Source organism: Tasmannia lanceolata, unplaced genomic scaffold, assembly GCF_043159265.1.
Source record: "Tasmannia lanceolata isolate RefF3 unplaced genomic scaffold, GAP_Taslan_0.1 ptg000021l, whole genome shotgun sequence".
Lineage (NCBI taxonomy): Eukaryota > Viridiplantae > Streptophyta > Magnoliopsida > Canellales > Winteraceae > Tasmannia > Tasmannia lanceolata.
In genome coordinates this window covers 9,510,616-9,526,853 of record NW_027518698.1, presented here as the reverse complement: position 1 = coordinate 9,526,853, position 16,238 = coordinate 9,510,616, and positions in this window count along the sequence as shown.

Genomic DNA, 16,238 nt, shown 5'->3' with positions numbered 1-16,238 from the left:
ACGCTAACTATGGAGGAGCTTGTAGGATCTCTTATCACTCATGAGATGCTCCTCACTAGCCGTCAAGAAGAGAAGAAGCCGAAAGAAAAAGAAAAAGAAAGTCAATCTCTAGCTCTAAAGACCTCCAAGACGGACTCATTATCCTCAAGTGAAGAGGATAGTGATGAGGAAAAAGCATTAAGAAAATTTAAAAACTTATGGAGAAAGAAGCACAAAAAGGATAAAAAGAAGAAGAAAGTGAAGTAGGAGGAATAAGGTGTTACAACTGTAAGAAGACGGGACACAAAAGACCAGAGTGTCCACTTCTCAAGTCATCTTCCTCAAAGTACAAGGGAAAGAAGGATTGGAAGAAGAACAAGGGTCTTGTTGCTGCTTGGGATGCCTCTAGCACCTCGGGAAAGAGCTCAAGTGAAGGGGAAGCTAATAAAGATGATCTTTGCTTCATGGCACTCACCCATGAAGATGAGGTAAATTCTAACCCCTCTTATAATTCATCAAGTAGTGATAGTGAAAAAATAAAGTTCAAAAGAAATCTATTTCAAAATTAGAAAATGAACTTGATGTTTTGAAAAATGAATCTTCTTCTTCCAAATCTCAAGGTAAAGTACAAATTGAAAATTTTAAACTTGAGATTGAAACCCTTAAAGGTTGTTTGGATGAGAAAACTTACCAAATTGCTAAACTCCAATATGTGGCAAGCTCTTCCAAATCTTATGAAGATGACACTAATGATTTTCTAAATCAAATAACCCATCTTCATAATGAAAATGAAAGGTTAAGATTATGTCTCCATGGATTCCTCAATGGTGATAAAATTATTGACATAATCTTGAAGAAAGCTAGTCATAGATCTAATCATGTATCTTATGATAGGACTAGTGTATCTAACCCTCATATTAGATGTCATTATTGTGGAATCAATGGTCATTACCAATTTCAATGTGCATCTAAGATTAGGGATTGTGGTGGAACCAAGAAAGCTTGGGTTCCCAAAGCCCCCATATGATTCTCTTCATATGTGTTTTTAGATTAGGGGCTTGCACTTAAAATTGTATATCCTTATCCTTGAATTTCAAAATCCCCTCTTATATTGAATTTGTTTTCCCAATAGGGGGAGTTCTATGTTTGTCTTTTTCCTTGAAAAAGGGGAAGCTTAAAATTGAAAATTTTATCCCTTTGATCTTCTTATACCCCATCTTTTTTATTGATGCCAAAGGGGGAGAGAAATCTAGTGTAAGGAAATGTATGTGTTCTTTTATTGGAAAATCTCTTGTGCTTGTCATCATCAAAAAGGGGGAGATTGTAAGCCCAATGGTTCCCACCTTGGCATTCCCATCTTCTTTTTAATGATTCCAATACACAAGTGATTTTATATCACTAATGTGTTTGATTGTCTAAGTTGTAGATCATAAGTGTGCAAAGACAAGATTGCTTGGATTGAGGCCAAGAAGCTCTCATTGGACCACATTATGAAGCCCAAAGACATTGGAGATCCAAGACGAAAGAAGACTTGTAGAATCACAATTGAAGATCGAAGTCGATTTAGAATGTAAAGATCAAATCCTAGTTTAGGTGTTTAGAGGCATAAATAAAGTTAATCTCACACACCCTAAATGTTTAAGAGATTGTCCTTGTGGTGTTCCAACACTTTGGAACCCTCATAATAATCCCAACTTGGTGTAGAGTTGGAAGCCCAGAAACAAGAATTGAAAATCTGCTTGACATAGGCTTCTCGGAACTCCGAGAGAATTCTCGGAGCTCCGAGCTCGGAACTCCGAGATATTCCTCGGAGCTCCGAGATATGGTCCAGTAGCATTTTTCCAACTTCTGTTTCAATTCCCGGAACTCTGAGAAAATCTCTCGGAACTCCGAGAACACTATAACGGGAAGAAATTGTGATCGTTTGAAACTTTGCCAGAATTACGACTATGCCCCTCAAACGGTGATATTTGATTTTTCTATATATATGGGTATTCTCTACTTCTAAACATCAATCCTAACACTCAAAAAACCTATTGGAATATCCTAAGAGTAAATCAAGCTTGTTTATGCCTCTCATCCTCTAGATTTAGGATTTGGATCATTAGGCTCAAATTTGTACATCTTCTACAAATCTTGTAAACCCTTGTGAGGGATTTTTTTGTTCTTTCTTTCTTATCAAGAAGATTGTATTCGGGCGAGTGTTCGGAGAAGCGGAGCTCACTCTCCGTGGTGAGGATTGCCACCAAGGTTAAAGGCAATTGGAATTGTAATCGGCATCGATCTTCGCCGAAGTTAAGAAGATCAAATAATGAAGCCATCAACGGGTTTGGTTGGTGGAGTGGAGTAGGCCTCGCGTTTGGAGGACCGAACCACTTTAAATCTCGGGTGCACTCTCTCTTATCTCTTGCTTTACATTTGCATTGCACTTAGGATTTAACTTGTGTGCTCAATTTTCATCTTTGATCTCTTAATCTTCAAAATTGGGTTAGAAATTTTCAAAAGATTAAAACTTGTTAGCAACCTAATTTTACCTCCTCATAAGTTGCCATTACGGGCCTACCCCTGGAATTTCAAAATCTATCCAAGATTAAATTATATTTTTACCAATTTCACCGACCTTTGGTGGGGTCGGGCATTACATTCTACACCCCCCTCCTTAAAAGAATTTCATCCCTAAAATTCCACTTTCTCCTTTTTATTTAATCCTTTATTTACATTATTCACCCTCGACAGGGTTGGGTATTACAAAAGCTAACAGTCTTAATTATTAAAAAATATAGGGCAAATGATGAGAAAAATGCAATGTTTATTCGAAATTCTTAATAAAGGGTAGTAATTTGTAAATTATAGAAAAAGGGGTGTGAGGTAAGAGAAGATTTGTATGAAGACAAATATACCCTTTTTAAACTTCTTATTTTGTTACTTTCGTTTACACCTTTCTCGTCTCTCTTCTCCGACGAGAGTTCTCACCGTCGGTGGAGAAACTCCCTCTCTCACCGTCGTACATCGGCGTCAATCTCGCTGACGCACGACCTACTCGCCGAAAAGCATCCCCTCTTGCCATAAATCAGATTCGTCCACTATTCCAAGGTAATTTTTAAACATTTCATCTAGGGTTTTGTTAATTTTGGGTTTTTTTCGTGATGGGTTGGATCTGACGTATCTGAAGCTGTTTTAAGTACCTCTTTGGTAGTTTGTGAGAGGGATTTGCATGAGTATGTAGTTTTGAAGCCTTTGAAATGCTTTGCAAGGTGTTTCATTTGTATGGATTTAGAAATTTTTGGGTTTTAATGGGGTGGAACCATTAATTGTTAGAAACAAAATATTTTGATATAGGGTTTATAGGTTTTGAATGGTTGGGCTTTGATTTTGTGTTTGAAAGGGTTTGGTTGAGGGCTTTAAATGGGAATAATGAGTAGAAAAATCAGAGGAGATCTAAATCCCAAGGGTAGGAGAGAAGAGTATGGGCATGGAATAGTCCTGACCAGTTTCCAATCATGTCTTTTTATAAAGTCCCATCTCCTCTGGAGCAATCTATAACCTGGTGCCAAAGTGTGGCATGTCCGTATCCCTCAAAGAGGAGAAGCTTTCAGTTGGTGGGAGCAACAAATAACATGCTAACTTGCAATCATAACCAAAATAAGAAGATCCACCTGGGAAAGTGGTGAACTCTTGTACGAAGGCAGCATAGGTGATGAACTAGTTCTTCATTCATTGTTCAATCGTAAGAGTTGTTCAATTTAAGAGATTAGTTTTTTTTTTTTATCAATCTTTCCGCATGAGATGATATTTCATCAGTAGCATGGTTGAGAGGGCCACTAACCGTATAACAAGGTGCATCTTTAGGGACTGATATTAGGTAAGTTAGAAAATAACATGCTTCCCAAGAGTGAATGGGACTGATATTAGAAAGCCATTGACATCTAGGTAGGAGTTAAAATTTGTCGCAAGATAGTAGAAAGGCAAAATAGAAAGGTGTTTGCGATTGCCTTAAGTTATTATAAGCATATAAAAAGGTGTCATATTATTGATATAGTCAGTCAAGGTTTGAATCTGGAAACCTCTTCAATAGATCATGGTAGCGCATATAAAAAGGTGTCATATTCCGTAGTGGTTCCGGCGTCTAAAATGTGGTTTTCAAGTCGTTACGGGGTATAAGATGTGGTTCCCTAGTGGTTCCGGTGTATAAAATGTGGTTCCCTAGTGGTTCCAGGGTAGAAAATTTGGTTCCCTACTGGTTCCGAGGTATAAAATGTGTTTTCCTAGTGGTTCCAGGGTATAAAATGTGGTTCCCGAGTGGTCACGGGGTATAAAATGTGGTTCCCTAGTGGTTCCCTAATTTTTATGAGGTATAAAATGTGGTTCCGTAGTGGTCCCGGGGTATAAAATGAGGTTCCCTAGTGGTTCCGGGGTATGAAATGTGGTTCCCGAGTGGTCCCGGGGTAATAAATGTGGTTCCCTAGTAGTTCCGGGGTAGAAAATGTGGTTCCCTAGTGGTTCGGGGGTATGAAGTGTGGTTCCCTAGTGGTTCCGGGGTAGAAAATGTGGTTCCGTAGTGGTTCAGAGGTATAAAATGTGGTTCCGGAGTGGTTGCGGGATAGAAAATGTGGTTCCGTAGTAGTTACGAGGTATAAAATGTGGTTCTATAGTGGATGTGGGGTATAAAATGTGGTTCCGTAGAGGTTCTGGGGTATAAAATGTGGTTCCCTAGTGGTTCCGATGTATAAAATGTGGTTCCGTAGTGGTTCAAGGGTATAAAATATGGTTTCCTAGTGGTTACGGGGTATGAAATGTGGTGCCGTAAGGGTTCCGGCGTATAAAATGTGGTTTTCAAGTGGTTCCGGGGTATAAGATGTTGTTCCCTAGTGGTTCCAGTGTATAAAATGTGGTTCCGTTGTGGTTCGAGGGTAGAAAATATGGTTCCCTAGTGGTTCCGAGGTATAAAATGTGTTTCCATAGTGGTTAGGAGGTATAAAATGTGTTTCCGTAGTGGTTGAGGGGTATAAAATGTGGTTCCGTAGTGGTTCCCGGGTATAAAATGTGGTTCCGTAGTAGTTCAGGGGTATAAAATATGGCTCCCTAGTGGTTCCGGGGTATGAAATGTTGTTCCCTAGTGGTTCCGGCGTATAAAATGTGGTTTTGAAGTCGTTCCGGGGTATAAGATGTGGTTCCCTAGTGGTTCTGGTGTATAAAATGTGGTTCCGTAGTGGTTCCAGGGTAGAAAATATGGTTCCCTATTAGTCCGGAGGTATAAAATGTTTTTCCCTAGTGGTGCCGGGGTATAAAATGTGGTTCCCGAGTGGTCACAGGGTATAAAATGTGGTTCCCTAGTGGTTGCGGGGTAGAAAATGTGGTTCCCTAATGGTTCTGAGGTATAAAATGTGGTTCCGTAGTGGTCCCGGGGTATAAAATGTGGTTCTCTTATGGTTCCAGGGGAATAAAATATGGCTCCCTAGTGGTTCCGGGGTATGAAATGTTGTCCCTAGTGGTTCCGGCATATAAAATGTGGTTTTGAAGTCGTTCCGGTGTATAAAATGTAGTTCCCTTGTGGTTCGAGGGTAGAAAATATGGTTCCCTAGTTGTTCCGAGGTATAAAATGTGTTTCCCTAGTGGATACGGGGTATAAAATGTAGTTCCCGAGTGCTCACGGGGTATAAAATGTGGTTCCCTAGTGGTTCCGGGGTAGAAAATGTGGTTCCCTAATGGTTTTGAGGTATAAAATGTGGTTCCGTAGTGGTCCCGGGGTGTAAAATGCGGTTCCCTACTGGTTCCGGGGTATCAAATGTGGTTCCCGAGTGGTCCCGGGGTAATAAATGTGGTTCTGTAGTGGTTCCGGGGTAGAAAATGTGGTTCCCTAGTGGTTCTGGGGTATGAAGTGTGGTTCCCTAGTGGTTCTGGGGTAGAAAATGTGGTTCCGTAGTGGTTACGAGGTATAAAATGTGGTTTCATAGTGGTTGTGGGGTATAAAATATGGTTCTGTCGTGGTTTCGGGGTATAAAATGTGGTTCCCTAGTGGTTCCGATGTATAAAATGTGGTTCCGCAGTGGTTCAGGGGTATAAAATATGGTTCCCTAGTTATTACGGGGTATGAAATGTGGTGCCGTAAGGGTTCCGGCGTATAAATATGGTTTTCAAGTGGTTCCGAGGTATAAGAGTGTTGTTCTCTAGTGGTTCCGGTGTATAAAATGTGGTTCCCTTGTGGTTCGAGGGTAGAAAATATGGTTCCCTAGTGGTTCCGAGGTATAAAATGTGTTTCCCTACTGGTTAGGAGGTATAAAATGTGGTTCTGTAGTGGTTGTGGGGTATAAAATGTGGTTCCGTAGTGCGTCCCGGGTATAAAATGTGGTTTTGTAGTGGGTCACGGGTATAAAATATGGTTCCCTAGTGGTTCCGGAGTATGAAATGTTGTCCCTAGTGGTTCCGGCATATAAAATGTGGTTTTGAAGTCGTTCCGGTGTATAAAATGTGGTTCCCTTGTGGTTCGAGGGTAGAAAATATGGTTCCCTAGTGGTTCTGAGGTATAAAATGTGTTTCCCTAGTGGTTCCGGGGTATAAAATGTGGTTCCCTAATGGTTTTGAGGTATAAAATGTGGTTCCGTAGTGGTCCCGGGGTATAAAATGCGGTTCCCTACTGGTTCCGGGGTATGAAATGTGGTTCCCGAGTGGTCCCGGGATAATAAATGTGGTTCTGTAGTGGTTCCGGGGTAGAAAATGTGGTTCCCTAGTGGTTCTGGGGTATGAAGTGTGGTTCCCTAGTGGTTCCAGGGTAGAAAATGTGGTTCTGTAGTTGTTACGAGGTATAAAATGTGGTTCCATAGTGGTTGTGGGGAATAAAATGTGGTTCCGTAGTGGTTCTGGGGTATAAAATGTGGTTCCCTAGTGGTTCCGATGTATAAAATGTGGTTCCGCAGTGGTTCAGGGGTATAAAATATGGTTCCCTAGTTGTTACGGGGTATGAAATGTGGTGCCGTAAGGGTTCCGGCGTATAAAATGTGGTTTTCAAGTGGTTCCGGGGTATAAGATGTTGTTCTCTAGTGGTTTCGGTGTATAAAATGTGGTTCCCTTGTGGTTCGAGGGTAGAAAATATGGTTCCCTAGTGGTTTCGAGGTATAAAATGTATTTCCCTAGTGGTTAGGAGGTATAAAATGTGGTTCCGTAGTGGTTGTGGGGTATAAAATGTGGTTCCGTAGTGCTTCCCGGGTATAAAATGTGGTTTCGTAGTGGGTCAGGGGTATAAAATATGGCTCCCTAGTGGTTCCGGAGTATGAAATGTTGTCCCTAGTGGTTCCGGCATATAAAATGTGGTTTTGAAGTCGTTCCGGTGTATAAAATGTGGTTCCCTAGTGGTTCCGAGGTATAAAATGTGGTTCCGTAGCGGATGCGGGGTAGAAAATGTGGTTCGCTGGTGTTTCCGGCGTATAAAATGTGGTTCCGTAATGGTTCCGGGGTATAAAAATGTGGTTCCGTAGTGGTTCAAGAGTATAGAATGTGGTTCCATAGTGGTTCCGAGGTATAAAATGTGGTTCCCTAGTGGTTCCGGGTTATAAAATGTGGTTCCCTACTGGTTCCGGGATAGAAAATGTGGTTCCCTACTGGTCCTGGAGTAGAAAATCTGGTTCCCAAGTGGTTCCGGAGTAGAAAATGTGCTTCATTAGTGGTTCGGAGGTATAAAATGTGGTTCCGTAATGGTTCCGGGGTATAAAATGTGGTTCCGTAGTGCTTCCGATGTATAAAATGTGGTTCCCTAGTGGTTCCGAGGTATAAAATGTGGATCCGCAGTGGTTCGAATGAATAAAATGTGGTTCGAAGAGTCTAACTGATTGTTCCAATTGTGGTTCTCACATTCTAAAGTGGTTGTATCATTGTAAATGGTTGTTCATATATTAGTTTGTATTCAAATTTTATGAGGGTTTAATAATGGTTCTTATCCTAATAGGGTTTGTGAAAATAGTGGAAAGAAGGGCTTCTTTTATGTTTCACGTTGATGGGTACTTGAAGGATAAAGTATCATTTGAGTATATTGGCGGGACGAAGATGTCTTTAATTGTGAATCGGCATATAAAATTTGCAGAATTTGAGTCTCTAGTTCACCAAAAAATTCAGACCACAGCTATCGGTATCTCACAATCTATAAAATGTCGATATGTCGTGGATCCATATCAAATCGTGTTGTACGACATTCGAAATGATGATGACCTAGCTATGGTGATGATGCTTTTTGATAATAGCCTCTTCAATTGTATGAGCCTGTACATAACCAAAGAGTACAGAGTAGGAGGAATTAGTTCTGCACCGATCCCCAACCGGAGGTAAAATATTCAATGAGGTGGAAATTTTCATTCTTTGAACTCTCATTCGATTACACTATTAGGTGATGTGAAATTTGTCATTGCTCAGGAATATGACAGATGGAATTCAACATTATGAAGAACCTATTTTATATGGAAATATTTGTGAACCTTTTTGTTGTCCTCTTGAACCGCCATTGAACCTCATAACTAAATCCATCCGTGCAGCGTCGGCAACACCTAATCGAAATGACGTTGGTGGTCCGAAGAACATACAAATATTGGGCAGAATCCGAGAAGATACCAATATGCCTCGGAATCCGAAAAGATATTCAGTGGACTTGAACGAAGACTATGAGGACCCTATTTTTAATGAGACAGAGGAAAATACAACTCAACATATGAGCACTGCCATGTATTCTTCTAATTACTAATTACATTTACTTCGTCAGTTCTATGTTTCTCTCATACAATATTCATTCTAACGTACTCCCTACTGTGCAGGCACGATGCAGAGTTCAGCAAGGATTTCCATAGTGCTATGCATGTTAGTGATGGCATTGAATGCGAGGATGGTAACAGTATAAAGGGTGATGATTCATTTGGTGATGATGACTTCGTTGAGGACAGTGTGCGCGAAGGTGACTTTGGTAAGGAAGATGAGTGCGAAGCTGTACGCCCCCTCGTTGGTCTACAGAACGTTGTGGGCGACCCGTTGTGTAATACGTATACAAGGGAGCGGTTGGAAGTAGATGAGATGGTTGTAGATGAATTAAATGAGGGACGTATAGGACTTGAGGAGATGAAGGTGGGGGGAATCTTCCCGAATTTCAAAGTATTTAAGAACAAAGTGAAAGAGTACGCAATTGAACGGAAGTTTGTATTCGTCCCAGTAGATTCAAAGCCTACAAAGTATGCTGTTAGATGCAAGGATAAAAGTTGCCCCTTAAGAATCAGTGGGATAATTTCTCTGGATCATGTTATGGTAAAAAGGTTTGTGCCAGAGCATACATGCTTAGGTACTATGAGGGGTAATGACCATCCCCTTGTCACAGCAACTTGGGCAGCAGACACCTGTCTTGGGTTATTTCCCTGCCCAGGAGACATGAGGCCTACTTTGATAAGAGCATACATCAAGGATAAGTGGGGTATAACCATAAGCTATGTGAAGGCTTTCAATGCGAAGGTCATTATTATACACGAAAAAATGTGTGGAAATGCCGAAGCGTCTTACCGCATCCTTCCTGCATATGCTGAAGAGATGGAGAGTAGCAATCCTGGCACCATTATGTGTGTATATCGAAGTCGGCAGCTATGGACGGGTGGAGATAATACATTTTGTCGTTTATTTTGGTCATTCGGCCCTAGTATATGCGCCTTCAGTCCAACGATTAGACCACTGATACTAATTGATGGGACACATTTACGAGGCAAGTATAAAGGAATTTTATTGGCTGCGACTGCAGTAGATGGTGACGGTGGATTATTTCCGTTAGCATATGCAGTGGTTAAGAATGAGATGTATGAGAGCTGGCTATGGTTTCTTCGTTTACTCCGCCAAAGGGTGATACCAGCAGAAAAAACAACAACGAATTCACTATTTCCTCTGATAGGATGAAGGGTTTGCCTAGAGCTATAGACGAAGCATTGCCGGGATCATACCATAGCTACTGTATTCGTCACCTCAATGCCAATTTCCTGAAGACCTTTAAGAGCCAAATACTTTGCAAACTTTTTTCGAGAGCCGCATATGCTTTAAGGGAGAGAGACTATAAGGAGACGATAGAATGTATTAAAGCGAAGAACGCAAAAGCAGAGAAATGGATATCTGAGATTCCTAAAGAAAAGTGGGCTAATGTATACTTTAAAGGGTCTAGGTGGAATATGTTGACAACTAATGTAGCGGAGTCCTTCAACAACGTATTAAAGGGCGCACGGGAGTTACCGATCGCGGCTCTAGTCGATCACACTAGATGGAAAGTACAAGAGTACTTCCACCTTCGCCGCAAGGCTGCTTCTGAATGGAAAACGCTTTTGACCCATAATGCAGAAAAATGGTTAGCCAGATCATGTCTGTATGGCAGTAAGTTTACACCCCGGCCGTGTAGTTGGAATGAATATGAAGTGATATCGTCAACTAATACGGATCGTGTGGACTTAGAGAAGAGAACGTGTACGTGTGGTCTTTTCCAAAAAAGTGGCATTGATTTTGGGTACTGCCAGGATTGGTTTTTGGCTTCAACTTATCGGACTACATATGACGACGTGATTCACCCTACTTTAGATCGCACACAATGGCCGGAGCCATCCCATATTTTAGAAGTATTGTTGCCACCACGAGTAAGAAGACAGCCTGGACGACCCAAAAAAGTACGAATGGAAAGAGGGCTACAATTTGGACAACATCACAACTGCAAATCATGTGGGGAACCTGGACACAACAAAAGAACGTGCAAAAATCCCCCCCTTGTAAATCGTCAGCTAAATATGACGCCCATCGGTCCATCCGCACCTACAGAAAATAGGTATGTTCCATTATTACTCACTCGATATGATTTCTCTATCAAACCCATAATTTTATTGATTGTTACATGTTTTTCTTGTAGGTCTGGTGTCTCATTCGCACCTCCTTTCTTTGCTTAGGGATGGAGTTGTTGGTTTGTTTGTACAAAGTGGCATTGATTTTGGGACACTTCATACTGCACATAAATATTTACTCACACATAATTTGTATAAATAAAACGTTATTATAGACTTATAGTATTACATTGGTTGTACAGCTGATCGTGACTGTTGTAAAAGTGATCATTAATGTATCATTGGTGTTGGAAATATCATTGGTTTTTACTCTCTACCGAAAAGTAAGTCGCCCCACATTGTTTGGATCCTCGAAAGCGTTCATTTGATGCGCCATCACATATGTAGGGTGTGCTCAAATAATCAGGTCCATCGAATGATCGTAATCCTTCCATCTGTCGACGAACAAAGTGTACGTACGATTACTCGAAAGTCCGAACCCAGCGTCGGACTTCCGAATGACTTCCAGCGGAAGCGCAATTCCACTGGAATCCAGTCGAAAGTCCGAAACGTTGTTTGGAAATCCGACTCGTAAGTCCGAATAAACGGCCGGACATCCGAAGGAAGTCCAGTGGAGTTGCCATTGCATTCATTCAGACGTCCGACAACTTATTCGGATTTCTGACTCGGATCTCCGAACAAATATTCGGATTTCCGAAGGAAGTCGACTAGGATGGCAACTCTACTGGACTTCCTTCGGATGTCTGGACGTTGTTTCGGACTTCCGAGTTGGAATTCCGATAACAGCTTCGGACTTCCGAATGAAGCCCAGTATAATGGCAACTCTACTGGACTTCATTCGGAAATCCGGATGTTTTTTCGGATTTCCGACTAGGAAGTCCGCCCACATTTTCGGACTTTCGTCGGAAGTCCAGTAGAAAAGCAACTCTGGTGAAAGTGAATCGGAAGTCCGATGCATGGTTCGGACTTCCGTGTCAGAATTCTGAAACAAGGTCCGGAAATCCGAAGGAAATCCAGTTGATTTGGCATTCAACTGGCTTCAATCGGAAATCCGAAAGGTTAGTCGGATGTCCGTATCGGACGTCCGAAACATGCGTCGAACTTCCAACGGAAGACCAGTACAACGTCCCCTAAAACTCCAAAATCTCTAAAAAAACAAATATTAGATCTTCAAATGGGTCTTATTATACCATACTTAACATAACTTAAACATTAGTAGGTGCTTAGGGGAAGAAAAGACCAGTAGAAAGGTGAAAATATAAATTTTGGGGGTTCAGGTGGTAAAAATGTTGGCTTTTTGTTGCAGGCTTGAAAGGTCTATGCTTTCTGTAGGATGCATGTGTCTTAAGTGATATGTGTACGCCTTTCATGTTTCGTATGCCTTTTCCTCACAAGGCTTATGGCTTCATGGAATAACATCATTTTCTTCACGTTTTGAGGCATTTTTTTTAACACTTCACCTTGAGGCACGCTTTGAAGCGTACAACTTTGGTGCCTTTGAAAACACTGCATCAACAAAACTATATATAAGCTGAAATCATATGCTAAGGGTGAAAAGTGAATGTCTATCCGCAGATAGACCAACAAAGTCGGAATTACAGAGTGCCTAAGATATACATCCATGTAAATGTGGCATACGAGAATATATGAGAGCTACAAAAAGTCCCAGCTGTGTCAGTTATGGGTTCAACATAAAGATACAATCAACATTTAGAAGTTAAAAAGAACGCAAATTTCAGTGTGCACAATGACTACTACTACTAAAAAATCATATGAGACAATCTCTTCTGTAACATCCACGACTTCTTCAACTTCCACTTCTTTGGCTTCATATTCTTCCTCTTCATCACTAGCTTCGCCATCTCATGCAACTGTCTCCAGTACTTCTCCCATCTCCCCCATTCTTCCTGCAACTTCTTCCGCTTTTCCCGATCATGGTCACTCAGAAGCTTGCTATTGTAGGAGCAGATGTTGAAGCCATTCCTCATCCACGACTTCTTCAAGTTGGCACTAACGCTAAAGAGAGCCAGGATTTCGAACAAGGCTTACCTGCAAACAAGCACAATTATCATAATGAATTACTACAACATTTTGATGTTTCCCAATTATTTGCAAAATATCCACTCACCCTAGCAGGTTCATTTTCGCCACCTACTTCTGGAATGAAGAGAGCAAGTATCGGATCAGCCGCCTAGCAATTGAAGTCTAATACATGTACAACCAACAACAATGACTCCCAGGTAAGAATGTCAACAACTTATAGGGATACTTTCCCATAGACCCCATTCAACATTTCTGAAAGTAGCGAAGCTCGCATAGCCGTAATATCTTTCTGGGTGAAATCGAGGCTAGCGTCACGGGTAATGTATTCCATCTCTTTCAAAACGAACAGGCCACAGTCGTGGCTGCAAAACATGAAGAATATGCAAGAAGAAGAATTAATTGTTTACGGAGGATTCGTAAAGTGAAGTAATTGCACGTAACATACCTGTTACCTTGTAGGGGCCGATCGACCACTACATCAATGGGGAATGCACTTATATCAATGTCTTTGACCCTTCTGAACCATTTAACAAGGTAATCGACCTACAAATCAAGAATTCCGTACGTTAGGGCAGTAGTAAAAAAAATTAATTAATAATTGCCATACGAATCAAGTTAAGAGTAATACTCACAAGGGGTTGGACCCTCCTAGAATCCGTGCGACTGTAAAGAGAATCGTAAAGAAGGAAGGTACGATGCCCCATATCCAACACTAGAAGTACCCAATGAACCATATCTATGTTAATCGGAATGAGTACTTTTCGTATCTCTTGAAGAGGGATGTTTTGTACACGAGTTACGAATCTGGAACATGCATCGGGACGTTCACATCTTTCGTCAAGAATAAGTTGCTGCAACCAGAAAAAGAAATGTTAGAATTGCCCGCAGCTTAAAAAATAAAAACCATTACTTATAAGTGAATTTAATCTCACAGCTAGATGGGTAATAAGGCAAATGCATGATCCCTTTTCTGTTGCTCGCAAACATTCGTCCCGCAAGTTCAAGTAATCCGTATATACATTAATAATCTACAGAACAGACCGTAGGTCAACGAGAAGGAATTTAAGAAGATATGTGTACCAACGCATTATTCACTCTTTACGTTACTAACTGAACCATATAACATCTTACCGGAGATGATAACCACCCTCTACGATCGATTAGTATAAGCAAGTCTTCTTTACACATGTGGTACCCATCATTGTGAATGACTCTCTCACTGCAAATGGAGTAAAAAGTCACCTACCTCTATGGACCTTTGGTCATATAATTGTACTGAAACAACCTATGTATGAAATTAATCGGAGAAATTAGAATTCCAAAACAATGTAGGTTGTACAAAAATTTACCTAGGTTCTAGCGCTGCCAATGCATCCACCTTCATCGCTGCAGGCCCGGTGATATTGCGAAGAGCATACATGCTTTTCCGGTTGCTTATGACATACGGTGAACTGAGTGCTCTACTAGGTTGTAACCTCCTTCGACGTTGCTTCACATTTTTTTCAATGCTCCCAATCACTTTTTCATCTTCTTTCTTATTTGCTTTCTTACTCTGATTGAGGTTCAAATCAGGACTGTCAAGCAAGATAACCATATTCGCTGCAGCATCCCTGACATCCCTAGTAATTAGGCTATCAATAGAGATATGTTCTACGCTATCATCAACTATGTGTTTCCCCATATCATCTCCAAAACACCATCCCCTACTTCCCCCTTCGCAGTCACTATCTCGGCTTCCCCATCCATATCGTCGGCCTCTCGTTCCCTCTTTCTCGTTATCTTCGTTGGGATATTATTCCCTGACTCCAAACCTTCCCTCTTTCTGGAATCTCTCCCGAACAAATGAGTTTTTACCTCCCTCATTTCACGTTCAACTTTGGTTAACCTCTCCAACAATGAACTCTTTGTAACAGATTCATCTACTTCAGACTTCTCATGTGCCCCACTTCCTCTCCTACTCCTCCTCCTTCTTTCCATCCCCTACTCTGCTGCAGTTGGCGCCATTGAATCCCCCACTACACGCACAATTGGACCCATGCCATCCCCCACTGACCTCTTTGTAACGGAGTCATGTACCTCAGATTTCCCATGTTCCCCTCTTCCTCTCCTACTTCTCCTCCTTCGTTCCCTCCTCTGATATGTCGCAATTGGCCTCATTGGATCCCTCAGTACAGGCACAGTTGGACCCATGCAATCCCCCACTACAACCACAATTGAACCGACTGAATCGCAACGAATACTACCATCGTCGTGTTGAACATCGACTCGAAGTAGAGATTCTTCCCTTGCCATAGCTTCGACCCTCCTAACCACCTGGAATACATTCCATATTGTTAATTACAAATACGACTGTAAAAATAACACGAAAGACATACAACGACCAACATGCATTATACTCTCACCCCTGAGGCTTTCACCTTCCCATGAAGAATACAGTTAATCAACTGTTGATGCTCCATCTTCTTCGTATTCATCTGAGCGGTCCACTTAAATAGACGCGGATACGCATGAGGAGAATTAGGTGCCCATAACTTGGTATGCTCAAATAGCCATACTTGATATCAAACTAGATTAGATCCGCATAAGATAGAAAGAAAAAAACTATATGCAATGAATGGAAAATTACCTGTAAAAGGATAGAGCACCCAATATATGTCCCTTTCCACGGAGTGCAGTATGTGAATCTAATGATCTGACCAAGAACTCATGAACGGGATAAGCCCATGCAACATTTCCTATAGTCTGCAGATCAATATACGGGAAGAGGCAAGAACATGCCTTCTGGTCCCTCTGCGCAAACAAGACAGTGCTGCAGAATAACAATATCAAATGCTTCACAGTCGACTTCACGAAGTCTTCTTCGTCTGAATCCATATCGGCATGAATAACCTTGACCACCTCGTCAAAGGTGGCGGTTGGACCCCCAAACCTCCAACCATCCACAGTATCCCTGCTAGACCAATCAAATTGCGGCCTTTCCCCAATCATACTTAAACCTAATATTTTCGCTACATCACTAACTAGAAATGGGAGTACGATGCCGCCCAAACAAAAAGCTTTCCGTTTGGGAACCCATTTATTTACCATTGTCGTCAAAATCTTCTTCCGCAACTCCACATCTTCGAGGCCCTCATGCAGAATCAAATCTGTAAATGGAGTATCCTTTATGAAATCCCTATGCACATCCCGTAACCGAATATTTTGTAGGGACTCGTGCAAGCGTGACGGACAGCATCTAGATAAGACATATTTAGCCTGCAAAAAATGCCACTATTAAACAGTTGAGCTAGAAACACGAGGAGATGCAGACGGAAAATATAACAGTTACTCACCATGACGAAGATGGAAAGAATTGATGGGAAAGATCAACAATTTTCTTAACTTCGT